The following is an 18405-nucleotide window of genomic DNA, read 5'->3' as shown; positions in this document are numbered from 1 at the left end:
TCCCCTCCATTGATTCTCTAACTGGAGAGCTCGTCGCCGGCTATCGGACGCACTTCCCCTCCTCTCTGACATCGCTCTCAGCTGACCACAAACTGTGCTGGCATGAATTATAAACAGGGACAAAATGAGTCACAGAATATCTGAATACCAGAACAGCATGTAGTGATTTAAAGTCTTCATAGAACCTCTAATATCTCTTGGGTTATTTTTTGGAATTCCTTGAGTCGCTCTATGTTTTTTTCTTCCTTGTTTTGATCCTTCCACGCTGTCTCTTTCTGTTTGCTGTCAGGCTTTCTCTGCCTCTACATTTTTCCTTTTGATTTTCCATTTCCTTCCAGTTTGTTTGTGTTCCTTCTCCGTTTGCATCAACCGTGTATGTTATTTCTGTTTCCTGCCTACACTGTGTCAAGAGCTATGTTTGCTTCCAGATCTTGTGTCTGTCTTAATACCACTTCCAACTCCAACTCTCCTTGAGCTGCTGTACTTCAGATATACTGCTCCCTCTTGTCCCAAATGGCCGATTTGTCCTCTAGATGGCTTTTCCCGGATAGAAACCTTTTCACAATAAAAACCAGCCCTGTTTCACCAGTTGAATGCTTTCAATTTGAATCAATAGGAAATGTTTGGTTTGCATTAACTGTGACTTAATACAGCTGCGACACAGTGAGGCTCATGTCTATGAGAAGATGGCAGACCCCGCCACTAAAAAATAAAACTACCATACAGAGGATTAGTAATAGGATGTAAACACATTGGATGGCAATTGCAGAACTAAATGCTTGAACTAAATAATTCCAAAAGAGGGTGTTTGATGTGATTCATTGGTTTTATTATTCATAAGGATTAGAAGGAGTCTTGCCGCTTAAAAAAAAAGTATTTTGTTCCCTGATACGGACATTTTTCTTTCAATTGTCTCCATTATGAATGTCTCTTCTTCACCTCCCTCATCGTTCCTGCCATCTCTTCCTCCCCTCTAATGTGCATTCAGTCTCCCTGCTCCTCCACTGTCCGTCATCTAATTCTTCATTGACTCCATTCAGTCATTTTTCCGCATCTTTTCCACCTTCCTGCCTTTACTCCATTAATCTTCAACCACCAAGCGGTCGGTCCGCTCAGGTGGGGCTGAAAGCATCTGTTAGAGCTAGACTGAACGATTGTGATGGAGGAGGTGAGACCATACATGAAGGAGCACAATTGTTGCATCAAATTTGGAGGTAAAATGTTGACAAATGAAATCTAACGCACGGATATTAAAGCAGGAGTTCAAGTAAAAACAGCACAGTGTATTAAATTCAAAGAGGGAGTTGAAACAGGACTGTCAGGACTTAATTTCCATCAGTGGTTGACAGCAGCTGCTGATCATCTGCGGGGGACAGAGGCCTCCAACCTGTTTTTTTAATACCTCACAGCTGGACGATTTTCATCAGATCAGTGGAAAAGTCACTCATCTCCGTGTTGGTGATCAATCATCACAACACAGCGAGGGCGGAATCTGGAAGCATCAGATGCATGAATGCATACGTTCAACAGTTCAGTGCTGACAAACAAGTAGTGCTTGTGCTCTGTGCAAGCAAAGCATCTGTGCAGCTACATGGAGCGAAATAAGAACGGGCTTTCAGCAGTGCTGCCCAGTCATATGACTACTAGGCCCTAACTACACCGGCTGTGGATACGAATCTACTTGGCCCACACTCAAGCAGAGATGTGGGAGCTCCTCCACCGAGTGAGGAGGTCTAACAGTGATACGTTGGCAGGGAAAGCCTACATAGTGTGCTCTTGACATGCAGTGGCACATTTTGACAGTTTGTAAAACGACTCTATAGACATTACAGTTAAACATCCCAGTCTGCCTGTGAGTTCTGTTCTGAATGGATGATTCTGAAGGACAACACAGGACTTTCACTCAGGAGACGACCGTTCTTGTCCCATGTGAACCAAGTACTTTTGTTGCGTTTTTGTTTTGTTTCAATTTTTGTACGTTTTTTTTTTTACAAACCTAACCAAGCAGTTTTGTTCCCTAAACCTTACCAAGTAATTGTGTTCCCTAAACCTAACCAAGTAGTTTTGTTCCCTTAACCAAGTAGTTTTGTTCCCTAAACTTAACCAAGTAGTTTTGTTCCCTAAACCTAACCAAGTAGTTTTGTTCCCTGAACTTAACCAATTAGTTTTGTTCCCTAAACCCTGACCAAGTAATTGTGTTCCCTAAACCTAACCAAGTAGTTTTGTTCCCTAAACCTAACCAAGTAGTTTTGTTCCTGAGAGTGCAGTTTAATTGTATGGACATTTTGACAGGGTTGAACCAGACGTCAACGTTGAATTATCTGTCATGTAATCTGTATTTAAGTAACACCACCAAACAAATCACAACCTTCTCCTGAACCTAACCATGTAGTTCCCTTCCCCAACAGGCTCTGCACTGCAGGTGCACGCACAGCAATGCTGGGCATTTTTTAGGAGAACGCATGAAAAATGAAAGTTAACTCTCTGTAAAATATCAAACAAACCGTTGTATGAGGATGAGTTGCATAGCAGCGTATAATGTGATTCTAGCATCAGCACCTTTAGAGCTGTAAAGCTGTAAATTGCTAAACTTGCTTACGCACACAAACGTTTGCAATTGAAATTTGGCCTCAAGCTGATTATTCCCCTTAGAGAGGGTATTGACGAACACATAAAAATACGTCTTGATGAAGTCCTCCGCCACGTCTTTATTGTAAATAGAAATCACCACATTCCTGAATTTATCCCTGCATTTCTGCTGGAGATGAAGCCAAAGTGCAGAAGTAATTATGAGAGTGTAACGCTCGTCTGAGCGGCTGATTTGCATTTTGTTTATGCAGAAAAGACTGCAGAGGCAGCTTTATGTCTCCTTGCGGGGAGTGAGTGTCACCTTTCGTGACAAGAGGAACATCTTCTGTTAGATACGAGGGGGTTAGACGTTTGGTGTACGCTGAGATCTATCCTATCTATCTATCCTATCTATCCTATCTATCTATCCTATCTATCCTATCCTAACTATCCTAACTATCCTAAGAGATGCATCGAGACGAGGGCAGAGCAACAGCTGCTGAACGGCTTCTTTTTCAATATCAACTTGTGACATATTTGCGATACTCCAAAAAAAATTGATTTCCAGTAGATTTACTTCTCCAGAAGGCGTTCCAGTAGTTAAATTCCACTCTATGCTTTATGTTCCTCGTCCCTCCATCGGCCTTCATCACCTCCCCCTCATCCGACGACGCCTCCTCTCGTCCCTCTACCTCCGCATCCCTTAATTTATCCCTCCGCCCGGTCCGCACCTTCATCACGCGAGGCGCTCATCCCCTCCCTCATCCGTCCCTCCACTCCTCTCTGAATCATCGCTCCATTGTCATTCCCTCCTCACGCTCATCACTCACTCGCTCCTCGTTCGGTCGTTTCTCGGCCCGGCTGTCGTTACTCACTTCATTCATGAGCTTTCGCGCCGTCTCGCTCACTCCGTCTCTTTTCTCCCGCCGCTTTCACTGTCATCGTTTTGTGTTTTGTCTTATCACAGGCAGAATTCGAGTCCCTTTTGCTTCGCAGAGGACGATGAACAAAACGGTAATTTGTATCAGTGGCACAAATGGTGAAACTCTAGATCTGTGAAGTGGAAGCCAACGGGCAAAAAGGGCACGATGGACAACAGGCTGCTTCTTTTAATCAGCTAACTGTTCCCGCCATCTGTGCATCACTTCCCATCAGTAATTCAAACTCCATCTTTCCCTGCAAGCCTTCGTCCACTTCTTCGCCTCTCCCTTTCATTTTCATGTGATGCCTTTGTTCCCCATTTAAAACCCCACTTTGATACTTGTACAGCCCGGTGTATTCTCCAGCGCAGCCGTTCATTCAGGATAATTCTTTTTTGTTTGGTACGAAATGTTAATTAATGGTTATGACAATGTGAGTGGGTTTGCTTTATGCAGATCTGCTCATGGAGCTCACTGCTTTGACTTTGATCGTAAGTGCATCCTCACTGAGCAATGTCAAAGCAGCACCGGAGCCACACCAGACATAACAGCCTGCAGGCGAGTTAGCAGCGAGCGTAAGTACATGATAATGATGATGGTCTTGTGTGGATTGAATGCGAACTGTTATTTTATGTTAATGCTGACTTTTAAGCTAAATCTGCAATGTTAGATGAGAAGATCAAGCTCCAGCCAGCAGGCAGTTATCTAAGCTTAGCATAAAGACTGGAAGCAAAGGTAACGGAATAATGACACCATCACCGTTTGGATTGGTTCCCTATCAGCCTCACTTTCCCTTATTCTGTCTGACACTGGGTACGATCTTTAGGGGAAATGAAGGCTCCATTTACGGCACTACGGTAGTCCAATATTGTGCAACCAAAACAGGAAATTAATACCACTTGGAGTGGTTTCAAGTTTCGGCAAGTGGCGCAATATCCTTCGTCAGTACAGCCCTAATTGCATTGTTGCTCATGTTAGTTATGCGGTTCTTCTGTTTATTTTCAATACACTGCTATACCTCCAACACAACAAGCATCTAAAAAGTACAGGATATTTCAAAGAGAGAGGTTAAAAAACAGTGAAAGTTTAAGTACTGAAGATCATAACTTGGATGAGCTGGAAGAGCACGGAACGAATGGAACCTGAAAGTCACTAATGCTCCCGCAGAGGCAGAAGAATCTGCGACTACCTGCTCGTCATGGTGATTCGATTACTTCTCTATTTAAATTAGCGCTCTCATTTTGTCCTCTGCAAAAGCTCAGGAGGTACTGAAGTACCCTTCAACCAATCACTGACCCCTCCATCAGGTATTCGGGTGCTCACTTTTGACTCATCCAGAGGCAGAGATTTGTTTTGTTTTTTGTTGAAGGCAGATGTATAAAAAGCCGCGATCCAATTACCCGGTGTCAAAATTGCCCAATAAACGTATCTGCCTCTGCAGTGTGAAGGTGGGCGGTGACAAACAACAGATAATGCTAATCCTCCCAAACAAAAGTGCAAAAGCGACGAAGCACATGTGGGAATGAGCGGATAAGAGATGGGGAGAATGTTTGAATCCATGCGTCCGCTGCTCATCATGTTCAAATTCATTTGTCTTTGTTTTAGCACCGGTATGGATACCGTCAAAATGAAAGGTGTCAAAGAAGAAGAGCTGGTGTTTGAGTGAGAGAGCAGGCAGTAGAAGAAGAACAGTGATGCTCTTTGATGGAAAAAAAAAAAAAAAAAATGTAATATGCGAGATGACTTTGAAGTGTGGCTGACGTGTCCGAGGCTCTGATGTAAAGTAATTTATCGTCACGACGTTTACTCTCGCGATGATGTTCTGCCACGATGTCTGGCGGTTATCAAAGCGTTCTCCTGCTGTGACAAATGTTTGAGAGGATCAAAGGAGAACAGGTGAGAAAAAAAAAAAAAGATGTAAAGGGAAGAGACGGGCCTCAAATTACAATGACAGATGATGCTCTTTGTTCATATCAAGTGACAATTTTAGTTGAGATTTTATAATTTTGCGTCGCTTTCTGACTTTCCTACTCTTTCTGTTGCACTCGACCCTTATTTCCAACTGGATACTTACATCTATAAAGTAATATTTATAAAGATTTGATGAGGTAATGGTAATTGAGCCAGTGGGTCCACTACTACAAGTATTGCATTATACATATATATATATATATATATATATTAGCAAGATTGTTCACTAGAAGTCTGTGGTGACTTAATGCTAACCGAACATTTACTTCTGCTGCAGCTCCACGTTAAAAACTTTTTTGTTTTTCCAAAATTTTTTATATTTCTTGAGGGAGTGCAGTTAGTGACAGTGTGGGCTCCATGGTAATGTAGCTCTGACAGTCTGATAGAGTAGCAGCGGTGGGCGGGGCTTAGCCAAGGGTCAATTATTACCCGACCGGTTTAATGAATCGACGATAGATCGTTTTGTTTGCCCCCCTGAATTCTGGGACCTGGCGCAATAAACTGCATTTGCTGTTGAACCCAGTAAATATGGGTGAAATCTTAAGTATTGAAACTTTAAAATGAGTACACAAATATATAGCTTCATTTTTTCCAAGCTGGGCACTGTAGGTTTTATGAAAAGTTACTCAAATTGAAGTAAATAATGCTTTTGTTGGGGGACTATTTTCAGGCGAAAAGAGAAGAAACATATAGAGTATCATCAGACTTCACAGCAGTTTCTTTATTTTATCCACATGCAGAGGTCTGGATTCAGAGTGTTAATCAGAAAACATCTGATTAAAATCCTCCAAACATCCAAGACTAAATTAGCTTATCATCGACCAGCTGTCAACACTAACTGGCCCATATAAAACAAACTTGATCCCGTCACTCGTGGCGCCAATGTCACAACTACAACCAGTTCAACAATCATAACACGTGTCCCTGACTTAAGTAAATACATCTGACAAAATATTATGTTCGGCGTACGAGAGGAAGAAAAGTGTTGGACGCAAACCAAGACGGAGGAGGTCATACGGCACAACCAAGTACAACATATTGTGTGAGTGTGTTTCACTTCCTCCAGCGAGGAGAGCAAACACATTCCTAAAGCTCTCAGATTAGAGCGAGGCAGTGTGGATTTTGGCGGCGCTTATCAACGGCACAGCAGAGCAAAAGTGAGTTCCTCACCTAGACAGACGGACGAACACACAACCACACGCAGAGGAAGACGAAGGCCGACTGGTTCCCACTGGAGAGAGAGAGAGACAGAGAGAGAGAGAGAGAGGAAGTAAAGAGAGATATCTTACTGTGTGTAGACAAAACTGATGAACTGTAAGAAACACCGCTACAGTAGCTGTTGGAACATAGTTATGAGTTTTTTTCCTGGCTTTTTAAATGCATTGCCTTAAATCAAAAAAGGATAAAGACAGCATTTTCCTGTTTTCTTTCGACTGTTTACTACACAAGACAAGATGGCCACCGGAAGACTTCGCAAGAGACGTTTGGCTCATGCAAAGTGGATTCTGGAGGGCTCGGTGAGGTCGTGACTTCTCGTAGCGATAGCGGCGAGCTAACCGCTTACATGCTAACCAAGTGGGAATCTCCGGTAGCGCCAAAAAAATCTGCAGTTCCCCAAAATGACCACTTGAGGCAGGTTCCAAAAGCGAGTCAATCCCCATAGACCTCCGTGGTAAAATGCACAGCCTGGCACGAAACAAAAGTTTTGGTGGTTTTGGTGCTAATGTTCCCGTTGATGACAACAGTTTAAATTACATTAAGGCTTAAAGTCAGGCATAATGAATGACACTGGCTGCGCTTTGAGTGACGTAACGTACGCTACAACATAAGCTACAATAGATTTTTTTGTTCTCCGATTGCCGATTCTATCAAAATGAATCGACTTGGCTGCTTTAAATGGTGGTGCGACTCCGTCTTTTGAGCTGAAATGCTCCTTTAAATCCCCCTCAAGAGATGAATTCAGCAGCGCTTCTATCAACAGATGAGTAATGCTGGAAAACACACGGACCACCCAGAATGTTTGGAATGCTGGGAAATGTATGCACATCAGCTGGAAGTCAGTCCAACTTTTATGTTTTTCTAACTGGCATATGTGCGTGTGTGTGTGTGTGTGTGTAAATATGCGTGTCCCTACATGGCTGTATATATGTGTGTGTGTGTGTGTGTGTGTGTGTGTGTGTTCATGAACGCACCAGTGGCACCTTCAAAGTGGCAGTAACGGGAAGGCAGCAGGCATCTGTTCACACAGTCTGTTGAGACATACATAGAGATGGACAGAGTGAGACACACTCAGTTGGGTTCATGTGGACACACACACACACACACACACACACACACACACACACACACACACACACACACACACACACACACACACACACACACACACACACACACACACACACACTAAAACCCAAGTTGAACCCCATGCTGTTTGACAGCGTGAATCTGACAAGCTAACACTTTCTCTTGCGTGTGTGTGTGTGTGTGTGTGTGTGTGTGTGTGTGTGTGTGTGTGTGTGTGTGTGTGTGTGTGTGTGTGTGTGTGCGTGGGTTCACATTAGTCTGCCATGGCCGGAGGGTGACAGCAGGAACAATTACACCGGACTGGTCATGTGGTCATCTACACTTGTCTTGTGTGTGTGTGTGTGTGTGTGTGTGTGTGTGTGTGTGTGTTGTTTTTTTTTGTCTCAGGATAAAAGTGTCTAGACCGCCGGCACACAAACACTCGCGTATCTCAGTGGCGAACGGCCGAGCGACCGGCGCCCAGGGGCATTGTGGGAACTTGGCACCAGGATTTGGGGACTGCTGAGGATGTGACTTTCAACTCCCGGCTAAAAGCTCCTCGCTCAGCCCAGACGGCGTTACTTAGCACGTTGACGTTTTGTACACCGACTTCCTGTCGATCCCTTTAATATCGTGGAAGCTATCGAGTTAGCATCAAACAGCTCATCGTACACTGTTCTGGTTATCTGGGCAAAGGATTACGCAGTAATTAAACCGGAAAATAGCTGTTTTTGGTTGATTAAGACTTCATTTTGACTTTCAACAGCTTTTATTGTTACGAAATGCTTTAAAAAGTAAAAAGAAAAGTGCATTATGTAGTTCAGACTATCTATTTGGGTCACTATCCTGTTTTTGATTACACACTGATGCCAATGATTTTGTATTTTAGCTCCAAGGACGGCATTCTCAGTCATCTCTCAACAACTGCTGGATGGATAATTATGTTTTACGATCCTGCATTAACCTCAGCTGCACTTTGTTTTTACTGCTAGTTAGCAGACGCTATCATAAAAGCATGTGAATCTTAGATGGTCAACACAGTAAGCATTATTATCTGCTAAACAACAGCATGCTAATATTCCCATTGTGTGCTGAGCAGCCTTAAAGGGACCATAGCGTGGCTACAGACTTTTAGTCTTAAGGTTGGGTTTCATTATTTGGGCAGCGTTAGTCATTTTGTTTGATTTTCAGGTTAATAATTTTAGGTCTCACGCTCTTATTTTGGTGAAGGTAGCCTATGTAAATATGGATGTTATTAACACACTCGTCAGACATTGGTAATAACATTAACTGAGAGACAGACATATGGATTCTACTGGAGCCTTTTCTGACCCCTAAGTTGTTTTTAAAAAAGACAAAATCTTAAATGTTTAGCATTTGCGTCGACCACACAGCTGCAGATACGAAGTCATGTGTTTTGGTGTGGAGACCCCGCGGAGCCCTTTTAAGGAAGCTAAGAAATGTGAGCGTTCTGCAGGAGTTCAATTCATTTTGAAAGGAAATAGCAGAGAGCTTCTATCAATATTTAACTCAATCCAATACGTGAAATATATTTTGACTGATTTCAAACTAAATATCACTTCATAAAAACTCTTTTAATATAATTTATATCGACAGAAGTCCCTTTAAATCAGCCAGTAACAGGGGCCTGACTCTGTTGTTGATATCCGGCGTGGTACAACACAACACATAGGCGGCAGTAGGATGGGGTAAACAGATAGCAACTGATAGGATCAGACAGATAATTTTGTTAGGGGAAGACAAATGAGTGTGAATAACAATCCGAACAACGAGTGGACCAATTTCTTTCCTCCTCCTGCCGCCGCCGAGCCGCCTTGTGCCTGAGGGCGAAGCTAACGGAGACAATCCCAGAGTGACGGGGATGAAAAGAACGACTCAACACCTGGTCTCTTATTCCCCCTTCACGGGCAGCCAGGGTTAGGATTTACAGGACTGGTGGGGCGAAAGCAAGGGTGAGACGGAGGGAGACAATAAGGGAATAAGGGTGCAACGGGTAGAGAGCGAGGAGGGAGCGTGAAGTAGGATGGAAGTTGAGGAGAGATGCTGAGAGGAAAATCAATGGCGGAGAAAGCAGAAAAGGAGAGAGAGAGAGTAAAGGCTATGTGCCAATTTTGAAATCAATAAATCTACTCCCTAACACCAAACGATATCATCGCGATTGAACCGACAAAAGCTTTACGTGTTGCTGCTGTAAACACCCAGCGGCTGTTGCATCTTGCACCGAGATAGTTTCCACCAGCAGCTGCAACGATCGAATGAATAGAGGAACTGCCGCTGTGCGTTGACTACCATGATAATTATCGCCTGAAGTAAAGAAACTACAAACTATATGCCAGCCAAAAACTGTTTGACTGGCAGTTAATACATGGATCTAAGGCAGATAAGACCACAGTTTTTCCTCATATAGTTATCCTGCCTCCATCTCTTTCGCTTTAATCTCATACATCCAGACAAACACCTCGCCAAGAGCACGGAGGTCTGGGGAAAGTTTAACTAAAAGAATTGGAAAGGCTGGGAGTCACGCTAATACAATTACTACTATGATGAAGTTATGGAGTCAAACAAGAACAGAGGTGATAGCCTCTGAAATCATTTAGTATTCACAGTTCAGGCAATAATTTAAAGTAATGTATCATCAAACCCTTGCTGGACTCTTCGCTAATTAGCCCACATGACCTTTCCAGAGTTTAAGCTACCTATAGCAGCCTCTAGCTATCAATTAGCTGGCTTTCCAAGGTAGTTCAACTAGCCTACACTCTGAGACGGGTTCTCGGTGAAAAGCTCACCGCACGCTACTTGCACGGCACCAAACGGCAAAGTTAGCGCTTAGCTGGTGAACGCAGTGGAGCATTGAGCAGCTAAAGAGCCACATATCTCCCTTAGGAGTTAGCAAAACAGAGCTAAAAGGAGTGTGAATATTGGACAAAAAATGGACGAAAATGAGAGGTAACGTTGCTAAGTAAATACGCTAACACGTTAGCCATAACGACTTTATAAGGTCAATGTTTACAGCTCGTTTCTGCTGCCCTCAAGTGGCCAAAAAGAACATAACGTATTTAATTCATAACACATTAGTAGCCGGTTGGGTTGTTTACTGAGTTTAAGCTAACCTAAATTGATCGTATGATTTGTTAAAAAGTCTGAATTTGCAAATGATCTAGCAGCTACAGAACTCAAATGAATGGTGAGGTGTAAATAGTATCCTCAAAATTGAACTAAACAGTACTTGGGTGAATGTGCTCAAATCATTTTCCCCACCGCAGTGATTAAACTTATCTACCACTGAGAATGTCTTCTCTTCTTGATAAAAAGTGATGTGTATTGATGTCTTTGTTTGGAGTGGCTGATTCACTCGCTGTTAGAGAGATGCTACTTTGAGAAGACCTTGGCTGATGTTTAGTTTAAGCTGTCTGTCTCAATTTCCTTTTTATTTTCCTTTGCTTGTTGTCTATTTCTCTGATTTATTGCCCTTGGCATTCTCTCACAGTCATTCTCTTTTTCTCTCACCATCTGCTGTTTTCTCTCTCTTTCACTGATTGCCCTTGTGTCTTTTTGTAATTCCAAAATAGGGAATTAGATGACACTTTTGATTGCAGTGGAAAAAGAAATTGAGCGTTTTTTTGTTGTCTTCGTCGTTTTTCCAATGTCATTTATATTCTTTCAACACATTCGACTTTTTCTTCTCCAGATACAGTATATATGCAGCCAACGTATGCTATGGCTCGGTATTGGAACTCAATAACTTAAAAGGTATCGACCGAAATGACCCAGTGCCAAGTAATATTGAATATCCAGTCAAACAATAATTGCAATTGATCCTTTTTGTGCCCAGATAGGAAAAAAACACTATTTCTATGTTTTTTCTGGTACTCAATCACTGCAAGAGTTCTTTAATTTAATGAGACGTGTGATTGGCCAATACCACAGCAGTCCAAACCCATAGAGCCTGGATTGCCTGTATGCACACGGCTCTAAACACTGATGTGTCGGCAAATAGTGCTAACAGAAAACGGTGCTAACAGCAAACAGTGCTAACAGCAAACAGTGCTAACAGCGCGCAAACATTGCTAGGAGCAAACAGTGCTAACAGCAAACGGTGCTAACAGCAAACGGTGCTAGCAGCAAACAGTGCTAACAGCAAACATTACAAACAGCGCGCAAACAGTGCTAACAGCGCGCAACGGCGCCAATTAGCTAGCCAGTGGGACACAAAGAACGAGATAGAACAATTTAGTCCATTAATTACGATCAGATTTGTTTAAATGGCATCAAAATTGTTCGTTACCCAAATCAAATTCATCTAATTAACTCACACAGACTTCTGAATATACAGAATTGCATAAATAGATGAGTTTACAGTGTATTTGCAGTAGTTTTCTTTTTTGTTTTTAATTGACTGGTGGAAAAAAGCACTACTACTGCACTGCTACTGCAGTGTTTGAGTGTAATGTGCTCATGTACTGCAAACGTATAATAATGAATGTGCAAAACAACAAATACGTTCTATAAACACACTTTTGTATTGGTGCCAGATGAATATTTCCAGACTCTAACCGTTCTATGAATAATTAATCAAGTGAAGTAGACTCGAAAGACAGATAAAAATCTATTCCTTGTTTGTTTTTTCGAGTTTTGTAAATTCTCGCCATGTGAAGTCAAGTCAGGCCGTTACGGGAGGATATTCCCTTTTGTCTTCACGCATCACAAACGAAAGGGCATAAACTTGTGCAGCAGATCTAAAGCGGAGCTGAAATCTCCCTAAGCCATTCCAGACACTGTCTGAGCGGTTGCTTTCGTCTGGCTGGGGGCCAGATGTAGAGGGGATTTGACTTGGGGAATATTAGCCGGCTCTGCTTTGGTGGGCGCAGTCAATCAATCCTTGGCAAAGAAAAAAAAGACACATCTCAGAGTTTCCAAGCCTTCTTTTAGATGTTTAAGACAAGACAGAGTATAAAAAGAAAACCGTAATCCAATATTCAGCTTAAACGATTGCAATGCTACATGCTAATCTCGGAGTTTTAGCCTTTTTAAAACTTTATCCAGGTACGGTTGGTTGAACACAAATGCCATTTTCTTGCAATTCCCTGTTGCAGAGATGAAATTTAGCTCTACTGTTTGGCAGCTCGATATGAACATTAGTGGATTGAGAGGGAAATCCAGCCTCAAGCTCAGCCACTGGCCATATAAAATGTGTCCATCTTGGCTTGTAAAATGTAGATAATGATGATTTGTTGCAGCGACAACTTTCGACAAATTCAGCAACTTCAAATTTTTGTGGTTAACATCTGTTTTAAGCGTCTACAGCAATTTTGCACCAAGGAATCATAAATTAAAGATATTAATTGTAGAAATAGCAGAGAGACCAAGATCTCCACTGACATCAGCACACATGTACTTGCGATGCAACGAGAGGAACGGACGTTTTTGCAATTTTTCTTGACGTACAAGCAAGAGGTCTAATTCAGATATCCTGAAGACTTAGACTGTAATTTACAAGATGTAGTAAATAAGTACTGAAGGAGAAATAAATCAAGCCGAAGCACAGTATAACATAGCCCCCCCCCCTCCCCCCTTGACAATAGCTGGGACTGGAAATACTGCTAATGTTGAAATAAATAATCACTTTTACAACCTAAATTTAATCTCAACAAATTTATGACGCAAAATGTGTGGGGTTCTGTCAGAATCAGCTCAGAAGATGACAGCCATTGATCAATCAAATGGTGCATTCTCTTCATGGTTTATTAATCAGTGCAGCACAATGCAATGTTGGGGGGGGGGGGGGGGGAGTTTGAAGAAGTCGAGGCAAGCAGCTAAGTGGGGATGTGTGAGGAGAAACTGAAACAGCACTGCAGGTCAAGTTAAAGTTTAATAATCACCAGCTGGACTGTGTGTCCATTACATCAATGATTCTGATCGGGGAGTTGTTTCAAAGGAGAGCCGGGTAGCTCTTTATTCACTCTTTCAATCATCAAGAAGAATAAGCAGCATGTGTATACATTCAGTGTACCATCAGTAGCTAGCGTAGCATAGACATGCTAACGTGCGGATCGACCCAAAAACGTTTGAGTAAGCTTAAAAAAATGTCACAGGTTTGGGCGGATGGGTCAAAAAGTGAGAAAGAAGCGGTATAAGTATGTTATTAATTATGCAATAGTGCACCTTTCGCCTTCTCTTCCCCTCTAGCTCTCAAAAATATAAACACACAAAGCAATCTCCGAGGTGTGCACATGGAAGAAATTTGCCTTCAGGGCTTTCTGCCAGAAAGGGTTTATTTTAACCCCAAAGTTGATTCTTTCCTAAACCTAACCAGGTAGGTTTGTTGCCTAAAATAAGCGATTTCTGGCATTAAGCGCTGAAGGCAAACTTCTCCCATGTGTCCACGGTGCTCAGTCATTAGTCCTGATAATTGTGTTTCACTTTAAAGCTTAAAGCTGGAAGTTTTTTGGGATTCGGGTGGTAATTCAACGCGTTTATTATCGCTCGTGTGAACTATTTGGCTGTTTTTAGCTGGATCTCAATGTGGACGCTGGAGATGCATATTATTAATACCAAGCGTAAAGACACAAAAAGGGAACCGACCATGATTTCAACGGCTATAACAGCGAGTGTAACATGGTGATTATGCGCCAAAGCTTTGCTCAATTGTATTTCCACGGGTGGGTTTTTTCGAGCCAGTGACCCTCAGATCACCAGGACTCTCACATCTAACCTGAGCAACAAAAACAGCAAACACTGATTTCTTCTGTTTGACAGTTTTCGTCGCAGACAAACACAATCGGCTGCGACACGGCAAATCAATGCAAAGGCTAATTGCACTGTAACGGCGCATCGAGACGGAAGTGGCCCCGACCAATAAAATCCGCGAATGCGTGTGTGAGTGACATCATCAAAGGTTAAGTACCTGTGATTAATGGCGCTCACTTAAGCTGGCTTAATGGAGTTTTTACATCAGGGTTTCATGCCGCTTGGAAGGGACGTTGCATACTGTCTGGTTGGCACTTTCACTGGGAATTGAAACCCTAGAACCTCGGCGAGCTAAGATCCGTTTTACGCAACTTGAGCCATGCACACTTTAATGTGTGTGTTTACGTCTGTCTGTGTGTGTCTGTGTGTGTGTGTGTGTGTGTGTGTGTGTGTGTGTGTGTGTGTGTGAGGAAGAAGTAAAGAGGGAGACGGTGAAGGAGTTGTGTAGTTGATAAACTGACAAGCGAAAGAGTATTTTAGCTGGTAAACTGAGCTTGGCGGCGTATATGGTCGCTGAAGTGTGTGAGTGTGTGTGTCAAACTGTCAAAAAGATGTGGAACAGACAAATCCCCAAAGCACATCACCTTCAAAGAGGGAGGGCTACCCAGAGAAGGTGTGAGTGTGGGGGGAGTGTGTTTGTGTGTGAGAGAGAGAAAAGGAAACGGTGGTGTACTGAGTGTTTGTGGCAACAGTATCAGACCAGCCGGTTCTCACTCTCAATGTGTCAAATACAGAAGATTGGTCAGTCCACTACGTCTGACGCCGACGTACAGAGACACACTTTAGTATTTGAATGCAAACTCCAGTGTAAACCAGGGAGGCAACCTCTGGTTCTGAAAAGGGAAGCCAAGGCCGAAGTGTCTGCTTGCATTCTCTCTAGTGTCCAGCAGGGGGCGACTCCTCTGGTTGTATAGAAGTCTAGTCTAAAATGACTCTACTTCTCTCTTGATTTATTCCCTCAGTAAACATTGTAAACATGAGTTTATGGTCTCAATCTCTAGTTTACAGTCTTCTTCACTACAGCATGATGTTCATTTAGTACATGATGCTCCATTTAGAGTCAAACAGACCATAAAGCAGGGGATGATTTAGGGGCGGGGCTACACGCTGATTGACAGGTCGCTACCAGAGCCGTATACGGCGTCTCTACGTCACTCCTCCTCAGTCTGAATATGGTCACTTCAGTTCACTGGTTGCAAAAAAACAAGATGGCGACGGCCAGAACGGCGAACTCAAGGTAACCACGCTCTTACCGAATATTGAGGGGGGAGCGTAGAGCGACACAGGTGTGAGAATGTGTTGATCAGACTCGTTCACACTGCAGGATGATCCCTTAAGAGTTCAGAGGAGAGGTGGGTAGAATACAGAGCGAGAGAGGAAGAAGAGAGGAGGAGGAGGAGGAGGAGGCCAGGAAGAGAGAGCAGACAGAGCACAGATTAAAAAGAGACAATGGCAGCAGGATGAGAGAGGGGATGTGGGGAGAGTAAAAGATGAATGAAGGAGCAGGTTTGAAAGGAGAAGGAAGCGGTGAGGGATGGAGGGAAATGATGAAGGGAATAAGGAGTGAAGGAGAGAGAGGACGGCAGGGGAATAGGGGAAAGAATCACGAGAGGGGATACAATGGAGGGATTCAGTGGAGGACGGCTGAAGGATTGCAAGAGAGCACACTCAGGAACTGAAGGGGAGGGAGATGAATCGCCGACAGGGGGGCTGTGGAGGCTGGTGGGAAATATCTCGTATTTTTAATATGTGATTTCTGCCCAAGACGGCAGGTTAGAACGTTAATCACATCAAAACAAACTATAAAGAGAGAGAGAGAGAGAGAGAGAGAGAGAGAGAGAGAGAGAGAGAGAGACAGACAGACAGACAGAGAGAGAGAGAGAGAGAGAGACAGAGAGAGAGAGAGAGAGAGAGAGAGAGAGAGAGACATAAACATGGAAGACAAACTGGCACGAGAGTCGTAAGTTTTGTTCTTGCAATCTTATGCAATTTTATTTAGTTTAATTTATGCAACGTGCTTACAGTCTATCAGATTGTGTGTGTGTGTGTGTGTGTGTGTGTGTGTGTATGTTCTGACTAATCTATATTTCAAGCTCCTCAAACACTTGACAAATGACATCAGGGAATTGTAGGAAGTCTCAATGCTGCTTAGCCACAACACACACACACACAGACACACAGACACACACACACACACACACACACACACACACACACACACACACTGACAGGTGTGAAGCAAAGTCTTCTGTGTGATAGAAACTCCCCAGGATCCCTCTGGGACTTACAGGAAATGTGTCATGTGTTGTAGTGTAAAAATGTGTGTTTGAATGTGTGTGTGTGTGTGTGTGTGTGTGTGTGTCAGCGTGCTTCTGTTAGCCGGCTAAACCCAAAAGTCTGCAGCAATAACAGTTGTGTGTGTTCGGTCTCATCCCCAGGTTGTCAGATAGCGACGCTTCATTCGATACAAAGTCAGGTGAGGTTGTATAAAGAGCGAAAAAGTCAAACAAACGTCAACGTCCATTTTGTTTTTTATGCGTCACCTCAAACGTCACAAAATAGCACCTGACATGAGGAATAGTAATCCCACACTATTCATTATGGATCAGTATTGAAGTTTACGTCCGTTCATTTAATCCAAATTGGATTAAATTTGGCGTCAAATGCGGCGAATATCTTCTATCCTCAATTTGAATAAAGTGACTGCAGAATTACCAAAGAGGAAATATTGACTTTTAATATTTAAATTCCAGGTTTAAACAGAACGAATAGACAAGGAGTCAATTTTATGAATGAACCTTCCAACTATTCGGTTCAACCGACTGGTGTCATTGGTGGAAAGTGACATAAGTTAAGACTATAAGAGTAAGAACGTAAGAAGGAAGACTTTGGATTTGTTGTATGTTGCCTTGTCCTCATTAAAACACTTCCCTGCTGGGTCTGCAGTGCAAACAGCAAACACTCACACATACACACACATTCAAATTCAGAACAAATGCACTTCAGGAATGCACTTCTGTTTTTATTTTGTTTTGTTTTTCTTGTGTTGCAAATGGGCTCCGTCTGCATCCCTGTGTGGCACAATGAACACAAATGATCCTTGACTACATACGTGTACTACTACTACTACTACTACTACAATGTACTGCAGGAGCATGTTGAACACGCTCTGGAAGACGCGTCCTCTCTACTTGAGAGCACAGATTGATAAAAAAAAAGTCTGGAGGGGAATATGAATGCGGAGCGGGTTTGTTTGCGGTGATCACTGTACTGTATCGTATGAACATGAACCATCTGGGTGATACACAGATGCCGCAGCGACCACACACACACACACACACACACACACACACACCGGCTGGCTGTCGTACACCTCTCTGCACCGCGGCTCTTTTTTTTTTTTTTTTTTCACGGCTCATCGGAGAACGGGGATCGGAGATCTGCCGAAATCTGACAGAGGTTGCCGCCAAGGTTGCCATTGCCGACCCGTTCTCATCTTTAATTCCCGTTATTAACCCAGTCGTCTCGTTGAGATGAAATGATATCTGTCGAGAGAGAGGGAACCGGCCAAGGAGGCAGTAATAAAACAGCGTTAGAAAGAAAGCAACGCGGGCGACAGAAACAGGCCGAAAAACCATCACACATTAGTAAAAACTAAACCCAACGCTGACCGACCAAGCTGCTCTTTTTTTCCAGGTGTCAAAGGTAAAATGCATCTATCCTCCTTTACCTCCTTTTATCCTCCCTTCATCTCCTTGCATATATTTATGCGGTGACACACACACACACATATGACAGTAATCGTAAACCCACTTATGTACGTCTCGTGTATGTTTTTAAAGCTGAATCGCTTCACGAGGTTCCATTTCGTCCCCTTGTTCGCCCACATCCC

The 18405-nt window shown here is 43.0% G+C and overlaps 1 protein-coding gene across 7 annotated transcripts in view; it reads right to left on the bottom strand.

Moving 5' to 3' along the window:
• Positions 1-18405, bottom strand: part of htr2cl1 (5-hydroxytryptamine (serotonin) receptor 2C, G protein-coupled-like 1) — a 96069-nt gene that overhangs the window by 68933 nt on the left and 8731 nt on the right. For 4 of the 7 annotated variants that reach the window (XM_068713243.1, XM_068713248.1, XM_068713249.1 and 1 more), the window contains exon 2: positions 6630-6690. The exons of the other annotated variants lie outside the window; for them this stretch is intronic. The gene's annotated coding sequence lies outside the window, so the exon portion shown is untranslated. The remainder of the gene's footprint in view (positions 1-6629; positions 6691-18405) is intronic. 7 annotated transcript variants of the gene reach the window in all.

This window comes from Cebidichthys violaceus, unplaced genomic scaffold (assembly GCF_023349555.1).
Source record: "Cebidichthys violaceus isolate CVI_PGR_0920_01 unplaced genomic scaffold, fCebVio1.0.p SCAF_19, whole genome shotgun sequence".
Taxonomy (NCBI): Eukaryota; Metazoa; Chordata; class Actinopteri; order Perciformes; family Stichaeidae; genus Cebidichthys; species Cebidichthys violaceus.
The sequence above is the reverse complement of the archived record's forward strand: the minus strand, read 5'-3'. Positions and strand labels throughout refer to the sequence as shown.